Genomic DNA, 15,909 nt, shown 5'->3' on the forward strand with positions numbered 1-15,909 from the left:
CGCTCTGATAGTGAGGCATCATTTCATTACTGTGGAAGTTGCTTAACTACAACTATTAAAGCACCAAATTTGCTGGATTTCCTTCAGGATTTTTTTTTTTTTCATTTATTGATGTTTAGCTGGATTGTTTTCCTGACTATGCCCCATCATGAGGTAAAAGGGTAAAGGTGTCCTAACCCAGCAATGTCCTTGCTCCAGTGCTTGATTCCAAACTCCTGCCTGTCTATTCCATCCTCGTTTTCCTCTTCTCCCTTTGCTTCATTGAACCCATTGAAACCCCTTCGCTTTGTAACGGATTGATATAATATCCACGCAAGACGTCCTGCTGATAAAGAACATCTCTGAAAACATGGAGCTTTGGCTTCCTCCGTCCCTTTCCGCTCAGCAGGTACCTGTCATTCTTACTTGCCTGTGTGTGTGTGTGTGTGTGTGTGTGTGTGTGTGTGTGTGTGTGTGTGTGTGTGTGTGTGTGTGTGTGTGTGTGTGCCGGTTCACACTAGGAGACTGCCCTGACTCTTAACACACCCTCAGCAACTCCTTGCTCGAGTCTCGGAGGTGGATTTTGCCCCCACCCCTCGTTTCCTCCAGGATGTGAGGCTCCCGAGCAAGAGGCAGCGCAGAGGAATGAATTCCCCGAGAAACCCAGAGTGAGGAGGGCAGGAAATAATTCAGTAGCAGCATCAGCATCAGTCGTGGAGGCAGCAGCAGCCAGTGTGAGAGAGATGGAGAGAGAGAGGGAGTGTGTGCATGTGTGAGAGCGAGTTCCTATGCACTGTGCCGAGCGAGGCTGAGCCGTGCCGTCGCATGGCACGCTGTGTGTTCCCGTTTGGTTCGCGCGCTCTGGTGAGGCAGAGCTTACGGGAGGGAGAGATGAGGCTTCTCTCGGATCTCCAGTGTCAGTGAAGAGCAGCACCCGGCCGGGGCGTCGCGCGAGCAGCATGGTAGGACTGGAGACCCACTGCTGACACCAGCGTGACTGATGATGACAGCCCACGCGTGGGTTACCCTGCGCCGCAGCCGCGCCGCTCCAGGAGAAAACAGAGCCATGTGAAAGTGACTTGGCTGCCAGCAACTCTTGGACATGTTTTCCAGGGCGAAGTCTGGATTTCTTTCTGTGTTTGAACTTGTTTTTTTTCTCTTGGTGCTGTCTGGCTGCCCTGAACTCACCTACCAGGCAAGGACTAAAGGCAGATGGAACAAGGGGGGTAAGTGATGATCCAAGCAATTCACTGGCGTTTGTACTGTGGCGAGTTGTGAGTCATTGAAATGACCTGCACCTGGATTTTTAGGAAATTCACTCTTGGACATTTGCAGCCCACGTCGCGTGAGACGGTGTTACAATCTGTGATGGGCTGTAACGTTCCCATCACAGATTGACCTTGCCTGAAGCACTACTGAGTCGGGATGTTTTGTGTTTGAACACATGTGAAAGTCTGGACCGAACTGCTGGTCTGCACAGTTGTGATTCATTTTGGCAACAGCGGGGTGTTCAAAGAAACCTGACCTTCTCCTGAGCGCAGGGCGAAATTACCTCTCATGATCGCTAAATTTAGGTGTCCAACTTTTTCGGGTCGGCCAATATTTCACTGTCGACCGAACACTTGCTTGTTTGAGCTGTCCAACTCTGCCCTGCTGTTGTTTACTGGTTCAGAGGTCTGTTTTGACGAATTCCCACACACCCTTCTCCCTTATCCAGGCACCCTGGAATGTTCGGCTGGCATGACATGCCACCAGTGTCTCAGAAAGTGTGATTTTTGGTTTAAAGACTTAGATCACAGTCTTGAGGGGAGGTGTAAATAATTCATCTCAGCCCCTCCGTGGGAGCGGTCCTCTCGCCTCTCTTGTAGCATTTAATCCCCTTTGTCGGATTAAAGGAACCTCTAATCTTGGAGCTGGTGCTCAGTGAGGAGGCTGAGAGATGCTCCCTGCAGCCTATCGGCATTGTTAGCACTCAGGGCTCACGCTCACGAGAATGTGTGCCTCTTCAAAGGGGCCGTGTCACCACCGTGATCTATTTAATGATTCCTTACCACTTTGGTCTTGTTTTTCTGCACCCACTCTTTACTTTAGATGTCTTCAGATGAAACTCTCTTAAAGCCTCTTCATTCTGTGCCAGTGCTCTTATTACCATCAGAAGTTTTAACCTAGTGACTTGGATCAAGCTTTTAGAAGCATTTCATAACATTCAAAAAATGTGTTATAGGTTATAGGTTTCTTCTTCTCTCACTGAACTGAGTATTGGTATTTTTGTATTATTATACTTTAAAATGATGCAACCATGAATCAATGTTCTGTAAATGTAGGGTCAAATCTCATACAATATACCCTCAGCTGTCACTGGCCTCGGGTGAAATGGAGTGCAGTGACTTCGCCGGGCATAATGAAGCTGCGAACTCCCTCCATATCAGTGCTTATTCCAGCAGATCATTCCACAGCCACAGTCTGGATTGTGACCTTGCTTGCTTAATTATGATTTTGTGACACAGACATAGTAATATTTTCCACAATTAAGATAAGATCTGTGCAGGTTTGACAGCTGTTTATGCAACTCCTGTCACTCCCTGAAGATGCTGATTGGATTAGTTAACATTTCAATTCCGAGGCAGGATTCCTTTGACAGTTGTATTTTTTTTTTTTATTTACCTATAACTTCCATACGTTATTACATGAAACATTTCCATTTCCATGCATCCGTAATAAGTCCCTACACAGTATCATCTGGATTATTCCGATGTTACTGTTTATACAGCCATGAACACTGGGAGTTTGTGCCATAAAGCATCTTGAGGCTGTACTAGTTGTTATAAATACATTTGACCAGAGTATTTGGCTTCCTTTAGCTGTGAGGGAGGTTTTTCTTGCAGTAGAATACACAACATCTTGTAATGGCTCCCAGCAAAGCATCACCCACCAATGGAAATACGTCTTTTGAATATCAAACACTCCTCCCCGGAGGTTTGAGCAATGCTGGAGAAACTTCTCCTGGACCAAAAAAACCAAAACATACTGGTTTGACACCATCTCATCTCATCTCATCTCATCTCATCTCATCTCATCTCATCTCATCTCATCTCATCTCATCTCATCTCATCTCATCTCATCTCATCTCATCTCATCTCATCTCATCTCATCTCATCTCATCTCATCTCATCTCATCTCATCTCATCGTCACAATGGATTCCAAAAGTGACAAGTTGTGACAAGAAGTAGAAATATCTCCAACCAGCTCCCATATCGTGATACTACTGGAGGTGCTCTGTGTGTGGAGTGATAATAGACTTTTACTGCTTAAACTCAAACAATTCCTTGTACAAGAGTTCAGTAGACAGATGTGTTAATACCGTGTGATCCTATTGGAAGATCGTATCGCCACTGTCATCTTCATGATGTCTTTGGTTTCAGACGTCTTACAACAACATATTGTCAAAAATGAAATGCTGGTAGTAGTTTAGGTTTCTTGTATGCTTGGGACTCTGTGGAACCAAACTGTGCTGCACATTGACTTTGAAGCATCCTTGCGCTGCCTGCTGTACGCTGGCTGTTGGGTTGTCATTGGATTAACACCATGTGTGCCAGCTGTGGCACGCTGAAGGCTGAAGCAGTGGTTGGGTGTTTTTTATTCTTCTTTCTTTTCACTCATCCTCTCAGGGGACTGGAGCTCTTATTCTGACTGTCTTGTGATCGTGAAACTACTTTCTTGCTTCCTATGCATGGTGCCCGACATCACCCAGAATCCAACAAATTACTCTTCTTCACATTCTCACAGCAGCCTGCATAGAGAGTCGTCAGGACCGGCGCTGCACAGGCACGGGGGATCAGGGGCGGCAGAGATTGAAGTGAGCCTGGCAAGAGGGTAGAAATCCGATTGAATGTATAATGATCCCACCAAACTTCAATAAATGGTAACGTGAAGAGAGTGAACACGAGGTGATAGGGAGCCTGGCTGCATTAACACAAAGCTATAAAGACAAATGATTGGTCGACCAGCCCAAGTTTAGAAACAAGGACGTTCTTTTGTGGTGTTTTCGGAAACTAATTCACTAAATACAGGCCCGCTGCGGTGGTCAGTAGAAGAGTAGTGATAAAAACAAGTGGCCAACACCTATTACAGAAATAACAGCCATACTCCTATTTTTATAACAGCGGAGTGTTTGTGGCCATCTGGGAAAGCATTCAGAGAGGATCAGATTTATGGACCAGTCAGGGAATTAATATTAGCACTTCCTACTCACACAGGAATATCGTGTAGGCTACTACAGATCAACTACAGCCAGAACGGCTGGCTTCATCATTATGTTTGCACATACTCCATATCTGTGAGATTACTCGGTGGTGGTCAGTGACGCCCAGAAACAACAAAGAAATCATCACAACAACAATGGTAAAGGTAGACTTTATTCAGATTCCAACTAAACTAATTATCAGATCACTGCTTAAATAATCCTTTCCTTCTGTTATTCTCTATTTTGTCCTCACTCAAGGCTAATAATTGTGAATATTCATGTTTGTTGAGATATTAATCTCTCATGTCTGGTGTGAGATTAGTCACTTTCTTTTTAACATGTTTGAAATATATTGTTACTACTACCATTAAATAAAGCATTGCCAAGAGCCCCGGCACTCACATTTACTCATGAACTATGAACTGCAGAGGCGCTGAGTACACAGGGAAAAAGCCACGCAGACACATGTGGAGTATACGAACTCCACAGAAAGTCCCCATCGCCCAGCAGGTGCAGGAGGCGTCTTGTGAGATACTGAGGACAACCTCTGACACTCTATCTTTGCTATATTTCATTACGCACTTTCATTTCCATCTGCTTTGACAGTTGCATGTGTTGCCTGCTTGTATGTATATCATATATATATATATATATATAATTTTTCTTTTTTTTGCAAGAATTAAATGTATTGTTGGTTGAATACGATTTTTTCTTCAAGCTGTAGAATTAGCATTAGGAGATATCGTCCCCTCATGTGCTGCTCACGCCCTGACACTAGCAGGAAGTCAGACAAAGCTGCGGGGAAAGGAATATTACACAAACTAATGGGAGGAAAATTAGGCAACAGCCTGACAGAACAATTAAATCACTGTCATTACTTGTACAATTAATATGTTTTGACCCGTGACTTGAGGCGTGGAAAGCAGGGAGGGGTTGAGGGATCGACCCTCACCCATGATCCGTCCCTGTGATGTTTTGCTGACATTGTGTGACTCAGTTCGATCTCAGACGTCAGCCTTCTTATTCCATGTGCAAAAGCAGAAAAGTGAAACACTTGTTCCGCAAACTAAATATTTACAAGACAAACAGCAAGTACAGCTATAGTGAGTGAAGCCGCTCCCTCATAATTACTCAGTCTTGATGGAAAAAAAAAGGACTGAAAAGGCAGAAAATGTGCCGTGCGTTCCTTGTTCAATCCAATTAGATCATTAGGCGCTGTACCACTGCAAGTTGAGAAGAATCCTTTTCTCAAATGCACTTCCCTTATGTACGCCTACGCCTTGTTAGGAATAAATGCAATCTGTACAAACCGAAAAGTGTGGGCGAGATCACAGATACAGTGGTAACAGGATTGAGACAACATTAGGTAAATGTGCTTGCTCCCCAATTTGGAGCGTTAGAGGGCTGTTGTCACATTAAATTCAGATCTGGGAAAATAACGACTGCACCACTTCCAACACTGTCAAGTATAAAACAAAAAGTTCAATGTGATACAATACAATCATCATAACATTATTGTTTTGAACAGTACTCAATGTACATTTCAGTGATTATGAAAATTGTGCTCTAATTTTCTGTTTTATATTGTTGTCCAATATGTGTGTTCTTATTTTATATTATGTAACAGTGACTCATCCAGTCATAATGAAGGACTGCGGCTGTTTATTTATTGTTTGGCTTCAGTTCATGATTGTACATGTTGTTTCTGCACTCTGGATGAATCTCATAGGTTTATTTAACCCTGCAGTGAATCGCTTCAGCAGTTGCTGCTCAATTAATTCTTTGTGTGATCATTTGTAGTTTTCTTTTTCTTTTAATTCTTCTTCTTCTTTTTATTATTATTATTATTGGACATGCTCTTTTCCTGTTGGGCTGAATGGGGAGAGCCGTTTACAATCGACAGTAAAGTATTTGTTTCTGGTGGGGGGGGGGGTTACTGGGATTCACCAGTTCAGAGATGAAGTCAGGTCAAGCCAAATAAAACCCCGAAACCATTTACTGACTCATGCAGCATAGCTCATTTTAGTTCTGTCTCTGTCACTCCTTTTTTCTTTTTTACCATGGATCGTAAAGTAATACATTTTTATTGGTCACACTAGCAAAGTGTTATTCGCGATACGCTCATTTTGCTTATGTGATTTGGCTGCCACTCAATGTAGTACTCCTTCTACACTGTATTCAGGTTAACTAATCATAACACTCTGCGCTTAAATATATCAATAGATCATTTATTATCCTTCCACCGACCTTTCCTAATCTGTTAAGTGAAGGATTTGTCAGAAGATGGAAGAAGGGTGGAAGTGTTGCACATTTGATTAATCTGTAGAAAGATTAGTTATTGTGGGCAATCACGGGGTGAGACGGTGAAATAACTGATTCAGTAAATGTGCCAAGTGCCATCACTGCGTATTGCACTGCGCGCTCATCACCACGCCAACCCTCTCGCCATATACAGCGCAGACTAATTGCCACATTCCAGTCACACGTCCGTTAATGAAGCTGATTTCTAATTGCAGAGGAAATTACACTTTACAATAACAGTGTTTTATGGGTGGATTTCAGACTGTAAATATGACAACTTAGCTTGATGGATCTAAGTGGGCTGGTTTAATGGCCGCAGACCCTTTCACCCCGTCCTTCTCTGGCTTGTGGAGTATCTGCTTCATCACGTATGAAGATGGTCCATGTCTACATAGTGTATGCATGATTGCTTTACTGCATGCAGTGTCTCTCCCTCTTCTATGCCCACTACAGATGATGGTGATTGTTTGAAAGTTTTTTCTTTTATTTTGATTTAGAGGTTGACAACACAAAACCAGAGGAGGGTCTTCTTGAACTCCTCGTCTGATTTGTTTGTTTTGATGAAAGTCTGTTATTTCTTTGTGAATGTCTGCAGCGAAGCAGTCAATTCTGTCAGAAGCTCTGTCCAATTGAATTTTTCTGCTGTTGCCGGGAAGATGACGCTGTCATGGTCAGAAAGAGGAATCCTTCACAGAGCATGTCAGTAGACAGTGCTACAACTCAGTGAGCGTTTTTACCTTATCGGCGACTCTCTGCTTCACTCTAACTCACTTTTCTTTCGATATACCTCCTTACCTCTCTTTGCTCTCCGCAATGAAACTTTAAAGAGATAAGAAGCTTTTTTCTATTTCAGGGTCACCATTAGCCTGAATAATGCATTGACAAGAGAAGAGCAGTTTGAGTTCTGTGGAGGATAGAAGCACAGCCTTCAATTAAATTATACATCATTATCACAGCTGGCAAGCCTTGTGCGACGGTACCCTCTCCATCCTCCTCTAAATGTTCCATGTTACTGTCTTGTCCAATATTGTGTGTCAAGCAACCGCCTCTTCCTGTGCCAGCATGGAGCTGGGATGCAGATAGCACCGCCTGTGCTGGGTGGAGGTGCACATTACAAAATGGGGACAGTCGATCGCAGGAACAGCTTATAGAATTGTTCTGATAGGAAAGCAGATTTTTCTTGATTTCATAGTAAAAAAAAAAGGGCATGCTCGTCATCACATACTGTGTAGGTGAAGGAAAACCATGTGCAGTATTCAAGGACATTTTAAATGGGCTGTAATAATTGAGCAGGTATATTTTCACAATATAATACGAACTGCAAAAAAAAAAAACTCAGGTTGCAACTGACTGGCCTCTTTGGCCTTTCTGTATGGAGCTTGCATGTTCTACCTGTGCATGCAGCATTTTTAAACACATAGTTTGACTTCCTCTAAAAAGCCCAACGACATACAGTATATGTGAGGTGGCTAGTCCGTAAATTGTCAGTGTGTGTGTGTGTGTGTGTGTGTGTGTGTGTGTGTGTGTGTGTGTGTGTGTGTGTGTGTGTGTGTGTGTGTGTGTGTGTGTGTGTGTGTGCGTGGTTTGTTGATGGACTGGCTATCCGTCCAGAGGGAACTTGAACTTCACACCATGTTCTTTTGTGTGAAAATGTTTGTGGAGATGGACTGATTAGTTGCTGATCAAAGTTTCTTTCTTCAGTTGACTGTTGGTCTCCGGACATCCACAGATTCAACATGACCATTAACAACACACCAAACAGTATAGAACCCGTCAGAATCCATGTGAAAAGGCTCTCCAGCCACATCGTAAGGTGAAATTGCATCTATTCTAATCCAACACAAGGAGTCTGAAAAACTGTGAACTCTCTGATAGCTGACAGGTGATAATTCTTCTTTATGGTCATTACCGAGGTCGCAGTGGGTGGAGGTGTTAGACAAGAGTGAATCTTGTTTAATAGTCTTTGTCATCTTCCAACACTGTCACATGTGTTTAGTTTCCAAAATAGAATAATTCTTACTTTATATACTGCGGTCCACTTTAATTTCATAGCATTCAACATGCAGTTCAATAAAAAAAGACAGTCTGATACAGATTTGAATGCCTTTCACTTTGTACGGACATAGTCTATGGCAGAGATTGGACCTATTGAAGTGTATGTGTTTAAGAGAAGCAAACATATGTTATTGTATAATTGCTTATGGCACTTTGTTTCACTGGTAAGCTTTCCCATTAAGATCTTCCTGAGGAACTGGGGTAGAAAGGCAATTTTTTTTTAAAAGAACTGCTCTGCCTCGTTCCATTTTGTTAATGACAACGACTGTTTACTTAGATGATCAAATATTGTGGTCCAGTGTAATTCCCATGTTAGCACCACATGTGAGAAGTTGTCATAGTCACTCTCCCTCTTGGGACAGTAAACATGAGACAGTGGAGACATTACAGCTGTTATATACACGTGTGACAGAGTTATCAGATGATTTTTACTATAACACATCTGAAGATATATCCTCACTTTTGCCGTATAACACAAACAAGCCTCAAGGTCAAATATTGACGGCGTACTGGGCACAATACAGCAGGATTCGACAGGATGAAATATTAAATGTTTCAAATATACACACAGTTTTTCTATTCACATGGATGATCTTCAGTGATCGCAGAGGAAAGAAAGGCCCATCATAGCCTTTTATAGTCGCTGTCAGCAGCCTGTTAGGTCAGATATTGGGCCTTGGCATTCAGAGTGTTCATGCAGTTGGCTTCTCTGCGTCTCTCTGTAGAAAGTATGTCCGACCAGATGCTGAATGTCAGTTTGGACCCCAGGAGATGAAGCAAGGAGCTTTGGCTTTGTGTGAAATATGTCAGTGCAGTATTTATATGAAGCCAGGGATTTTCACTGGCAGATTAAGGTGTCTACAAAGGCCTTCTTTACATTCTGCATTACTATGCATGTCGTGGAGATCCTATTCCATGGTGTCACAAGGATGTCTCTGAAATGGCAGATGACACTTGGTTATATTCTTTAAAAATGTCTTTGATGAATTTCTATAGCAGTAATAAAACTGCTGTAGGATCATGATCATGATGTCTGGTTGGAGACTTCCTTTCTGATGAAAAATCTGAAATATTGAAGGAAATTCTCAACATCAACCAGGAAGGAATGTTATGTAGGCGCAGAAGGCCATTGTTTGTAGCTGCCAGTGGAATGTGCTGTTAATGGAACATCAAACTTGTTATTAACTGTTCATTCATGCCAACTCTTCAGTGGAGCTCTGTCACCGTACCATTGAAAGAGAAACATCAGACGTCAGGATCGCTCATTGTTCACATCAACATCTGAAGACATTTCTAGGCTTCCAGACCACATGCTGAAAGACAGTGCATTCCAAAATCTGGACTAACTTGGCATAACTATTTATCTTTCTGTATTTCTTCTCAATTAGCCATTACTGATCTGATGCATGTTATTTTTTCCAATTCTATTCGTGTAAAAGACATTTTTCAACCAAAGTGATTGTGAAGAAATTCATTGTCAGAGGTTCTGATGAATCTGTTTGCTTAAGACAAAATATTGTCATTACATCTCAAGAAACTGAAAAGCCACGTAGTGTATTTCAGGATTGCAGCTGTAGTTTCAGCTTTAGAGCCTTCACATCAATACTATACACAAGCGTAAGCACAAGCAGACATGAACGTCGGCTGCTGTGAGGAAGCTGTTGGAGAAAATCCTAATTGTCAGGGTCGACTGGCCTCCTCAGAAGAACTGGAAGCTGCAGTGGGGAAGGACATTTTCAAGTGTGTTATTACCTGCCCTGTATTAGTGCTGCATTATTAACATTGTCCTTAGCCCACTAGTTAATTAACCCCAAAGACCTTAATTTACTGACGAATAATGCATAACAATGGATTAACTTCCTGTTCTCATTACAAAGATTGATTGATTAAAATCACAGCTGTGTTATCGGTCATGTTTAAATATGACTGAATTATCAGCCAGTTGCTCAACTTACTTCTTGTAGGGAAGTCCAGGTTCTTTCCTGTCAGCAGGCTGAAGATTTAGAAGCTGTCAACTGTTGTGCTGTCGATATGCTCAGAGCTCGCTTTCTTTTTTGGATACTTGGACTTGTGAAAATGAACCAAACTAACAAAAAGGTTATGTTTTGTTGCCTTGCTTTGTAAATTATCTTGCCATCAGAGTCAGAGTGCTTGATGCTTTTACTTAAAAAATGTGAATATGAAGAAGGAACATGCTTTAACAAAGGTATAAAAGAGGTGCAAGCAATGGGATGTCCATTATCAAACATGCTGCAAGTCACTGTTTGTATAAATACCACAATAATTAGCATGGCGTTATTCACAGGTGTATTTCCAATCTTTTATCTGAATCCATCAATAAATTCTCAAATTTATGCATTCTGGTATTAAAAATATATTGTTCATGAACGATACTCCCAACTTAATTGAGGTTTGGGTAAGAGAAAATATTCCATTATGTTGGTCACAGCACAGATTCTAACTCTTTCTGGTCATATTGTTATGCCGCATAAATTTCAATTACAAAAACATGTGATTGTATAATAGACACGTGTGTGTGAGCCTGACTGTGACCATGATATTTTTTGCTTTATTCCTGTGACAGGCAGCGCTGCTTTGCAGGTTGTTGTTGTAAGGTCATATTTAGTGCAGCGTTATTTTCCCGTGCACTTTTGTGCCATTGGATTACAGTGTTTATTGTCCAATTTATCATGTTGAGCTCGCCTGCCATGAAAAATCTCTCCCTATCTCTGAATATGTAATGGTTCTGCTTTGCAAATACATGGAGCCGAATATTAACAAGTGGTCTCTTGCAATGTTCCAGCTGCTGCCCCTGCAACGGCTCCACGGCGTGATTACCTGCAGGGACCAAAATAACTTGTACAATATTAACCCAAGTCACTCTATTGCTTTACCTGCCAGCAACATTTCTGTTTTAAGCCTGTGAATTGTATTAGAGAAGAAAACGTTGAGCTGTTGTGAACTAGAATCTGTGGTCTCCTCATGTCGTGAATGTTTCCCACCTTATGATGCACTGGCTGGATGATGTGATGTGTGCCTGTGGATGCTTTGAAAGATGAGGTGGAAGTGTGCACCCTGTGCCGGGATTAGGAGTTTAATGACTGGTAAAATTGTGGCATTTCGTCCAAGGTGACCCCTGTGGAGAGGTGATCATGCCAAAGCGAGATGAAAAGTGAAGGTAATCCTTTCTTCCTCATTTTCAGATAGCTGTCACCAGCTCTGTCACCAAAGCCCAAGGCATGTAATTACACTTTTATTGGCTTTAGGGAGACTGCATCATTCATTTAAAGAATAATCTCACTTGTGAGCTTGCGCCACAGGACAGATAGATCATGCCTGCATGAGAGCCTCTTGTTCTGTCTTGCTGCCATTTAATGGACTTTTATGAATATAGACGTGATGCATTGTTAATAGTGTTCAGGGTGAGAATACCTGAGCGTTATCCAGAAGTCATCCCTCTCCCTCTCTCTTCTTCACTTGGGCGTTTTCCGAGTTAAAGAGCACGGCCATATGAGTGTGACAGCAGCAGCATGCGAGTGTCTGGGTCTACTGCCAACCAGCCTTGACACCATTAGCTCTGGTGACACATTAAGGTTCTGTTTGCCTTGTAATTTGTTTTGTCTGTCAATGTGATGGATGTCTTGTTTGCCGGCACTTCCTCACACATTGGAAAATGGTGGCTCGAGGACATTGTTAAACGAACTTCAGAAAGGCAGGCAGAAGGCATTTGTTTTCTTCAAACAGGTTTTTTTTTGTGTTAATGGGCGTGCACAACATTGTCTCCACTTCTTACCACGCCAGACACCGGATAATTAAAGGTGAAAAGCTAATTTGAGAGGGAAGCCAGGGCATCTCCAGAGGCAGGAGTGAGTGAGAAATAGAGATTCAAGTGACATTCTTGGGAGTAAATCCTTAACCCGCATCAGCCGAGACTTAAGTTCACTTGTGCTGAAGCATGTCGACTGTAACGGCACAGAAACGACAATTTTGGCCCCTCCTATTTTCCCATAGATGTATCCTGGTGGCTTAGTACATTAATCTGCAACTAAGCAACCACCGCTAATGCTATTGCAAATTCTTTGTCCATACTAGTGACCCCACTTGTGTGACTGAGCAGCACGGCAATAGCCATATAACTGCAGTTTGGCACACTCGAGAAAGTGTGGAGCTGCCACAAAGAATGGCTCTGCCTGACCTGCCATCTGAGCAGAAGCTGGCAAACGGCAGCACACAAGTGCTAAAAATGTCACTGCCTGGCCACTCGCCCCCCCAGCTGAGCAGCGCTGTGAGCCATCAGAACTCTACCTGCAGCACTCAGCTGTGCAAATGTTTCTTCAACACCCTAATGAGCGGCTCTGCTCACCATACATCTAATGCCCAAGAACACTGTATGCAGGAATGAAGTGTATTCAACACCCTTTATGTGGAGCTTTAGCTCCGATTTTTTTCAGGCTGGGAATATGGAACAATGGCAGCTCACACCAACAAAGGAACCTTTGATGATGTTGTTACTCGTGTGTTTGAGTAAATATTGCCTAGTATTGCTCGAGCTGGCTCTTTGTGGTGAGTTGAAAAGTAAAAAAAAAATAAAAAAGAAGAAGCTTGTGACACAAGTGTTGCTCCAACAATACATTTTAAAATGGATTGTTTTTTTTATATCATTCTCATCTTAATTGTTTGTATTCTTCACCCAGGAGTTTCTGCTTCATGCAGGACCGAGTTGTTGTGGTGAGCAGTGACGGTTCATAGTGAGAGAGTCCCTGGTTTGAGTTTCCTGAGTCAAGTTTGCATGTTCCACATGTGGATGCATCGGCATTCTCTAAATACTCGGCTTTTCTTCCACAAGCATGTCTTGAAACATACACTCCAGGCTAAATCATTCTAAATCACCTGCGTGTGTGTGTGCGTGACGTGTGTGTTAGATAACGTCCTAAAAAAATTGAAAGAAAAATTCTACCTCTTACTGGATGATGGCCAACTTACTCATAATAATTTGGATACAAATAAACATATTTTCCAGACAATAAGTTACATTAATTTGGCTAGTCATGCAAGTTATATGGAGAAGCAACTTATATGTCACAATACATTGGTTCATGCCACATGGGAAATGAAATGACGCAATACCTCCAGAAAACCTTCAAAGCTCTAGAGAACATTACACAGCAGAACTGAAATTGAAAATATGAAAATATTGCTGCAGAAAGTAGAAACAGAGCATTAGAAAGAGTTTGGAGTATATGACAAACAGAAAATGGTGGATTAAATGCAGGCTGGCCAGAGCTGAAAGAGCAAAGTCAGAGAGGACTTTGTGAGAGCAGCAGTTCAAACAGACACTGGTTGATGGTTCACTTCTGTCTGAACATCAACAAAGACAGCAGTTTGACTTACATATGTTTTGTTTTTCTTTGCTTTTGTTGTAGAATGTGATAGTGTTTTCATTGTACTCGCTATTTTATTTTTATCTTATTTGATTGAAATAAACTAAAACAAAGCAATTCAAGTGAAAACATTGTTTTTGCATTTTCGTTTCAGAAAAGTTTCACGTTCACACGACCCTGTTTTGAAAACAATGTGTTTACATGGAAACGACAGAAACTCTGATGCAGTTTTCATTTTGGGCCACTAGGGGTTGCTATTTTCATGGAATAAAAATACCAACGTACGCATGCAGAGAACACTACGCTGTAAACATCTTTCTTGTCTCCACATGTGATCCAGACGATTACGTCCTCTTTTTTCCACAGACGATCGTCTTTGCCGTCCACACCACAAAGCCGAGCCAGGGTTTCAGAATTTCCCCACTCTGGGACCTGTTTTTAAAAAAACACGTTTTTGAGCTTCTAAAATGTTGCCTCATGTTGATGATCGGCCAAAAATAGTGCGTTCTCATATGGACAGCCCCTCACTTAGGCCCCGTTTACGCGACAACATTTCACGTGGCAACACCTAATCCGTTAAAAAAAAGGAGCATTCTATCATTCTACACCTCCATTCCTCCATGTTGAAGCGTTTGATTCAGACACATAAAGAAATAAAGTGAAAAGAGCAGAAATTCACAATGTAATGCTGAAATGTTGAAAAATAAGACCCAAGCTCATTCACATGTTTGTTTGTTTTTGTTCGCTTTTTCCTCAATGGCCACTCTGGGGCTCCGGACTAAAGCAAGACGGACATGAAAAAACACCAATAGAGCGACAAGGAGATGCAACGTTTTCTCACTCTTTGGTCTTCGTCCCGGACAAAACCGATGATCCTCATTCCTGTATGCACGCTACACTGATGAAATCAGTGACATACGACCTTTTGGAGTGACGCAATGACGTGGCTCTCACTTAGCTTCATTAATGGTGGAAAAACAACTGGTTCTTTGGAGGTGCTCATTCAAGAACTGGCCCTGGCACCGGCCCTGAACTAGCTCCTGGTTCTTTTTGGTGGAAAAGCCCTAACAGTGGATCTGCACGCCGGTGTCGTGTACACGGACCCCCCTAAAAGTAAAGGAAGTTTTGCGGATACACTCGTATTCATTGTCGTGTAAACGGGGCCTTAGAGGAGCGCTGTCGTTATGAAGGAATGCTTCCTGCACATGTTCAGAACTGTTTACCAAAAAGTTGTGTTTCCCCCCGTTTCCATTAAGACATAGTCGGAGCACTTTCAAACAGTTCCACATTGGGATGTGTTTTCAGACTTTTTTGTTTTCAGATCCGTTTTCAGTGGCTCCGAGCGCCGTTGTCATGTAAACAAACCTCAAAACCACAACAAAAGTGTTTTGAAAATATTGTTGTGTAAGTAGGGCCCAATACTCGGTGTGACTTATAGTCTTTGAAATACAGTATTTATGAAGTCGGACTGCCATTGAAACATTTTCCACTTTGTAAAAGTGGTCCAGGCTGTTCTCAAAACACAATAGAAAACTACATTTTGTTTCTTCTTCTCAGCATGCCAGACAGACAGTTTTATTGTTTTGCCAGCAGTTATGATGAACCCTCGTGAGATTTGAGGCCACGTTTTCCCGAGGTGCAGAATCCAGGAAAGTGGCCACCTCAGGTGTGTACTGTTATTAGATGGAGCTGGGGAGGAGTGTGTGTTGGGATGTCAGGTGCTGTTTTGGTCTGTCAGCTGGTTGTTAAAGAGCCCGAAAACACACTTCCTGTCTGTAAACTTGAACGAACTTGGCGATCTCTTCACTCTTTTGCTCTGGTGGTTTCATTTATTACAGCAGACCTTGAAATTTGAGAGACTGAGCGAAGAGCAGTGTAAGACTGTAAAAGACGTATCAGTCCAAAAGGAAATAGCTTGACTTCCATTTATTTTGCCACATGTGGAGAAG

Source organism: Lipophrys pholis (assembly GCF_963383615.2).
Source record: "Lipophrys pholis genome assembly, chromosome: 3".
Lineage (NCBI taxonomy): Eukaryota > Metazoa > Chordata > Actinopteri > Blenniiformes > Blenniidae > Lipophrys > Lipophrys pholis.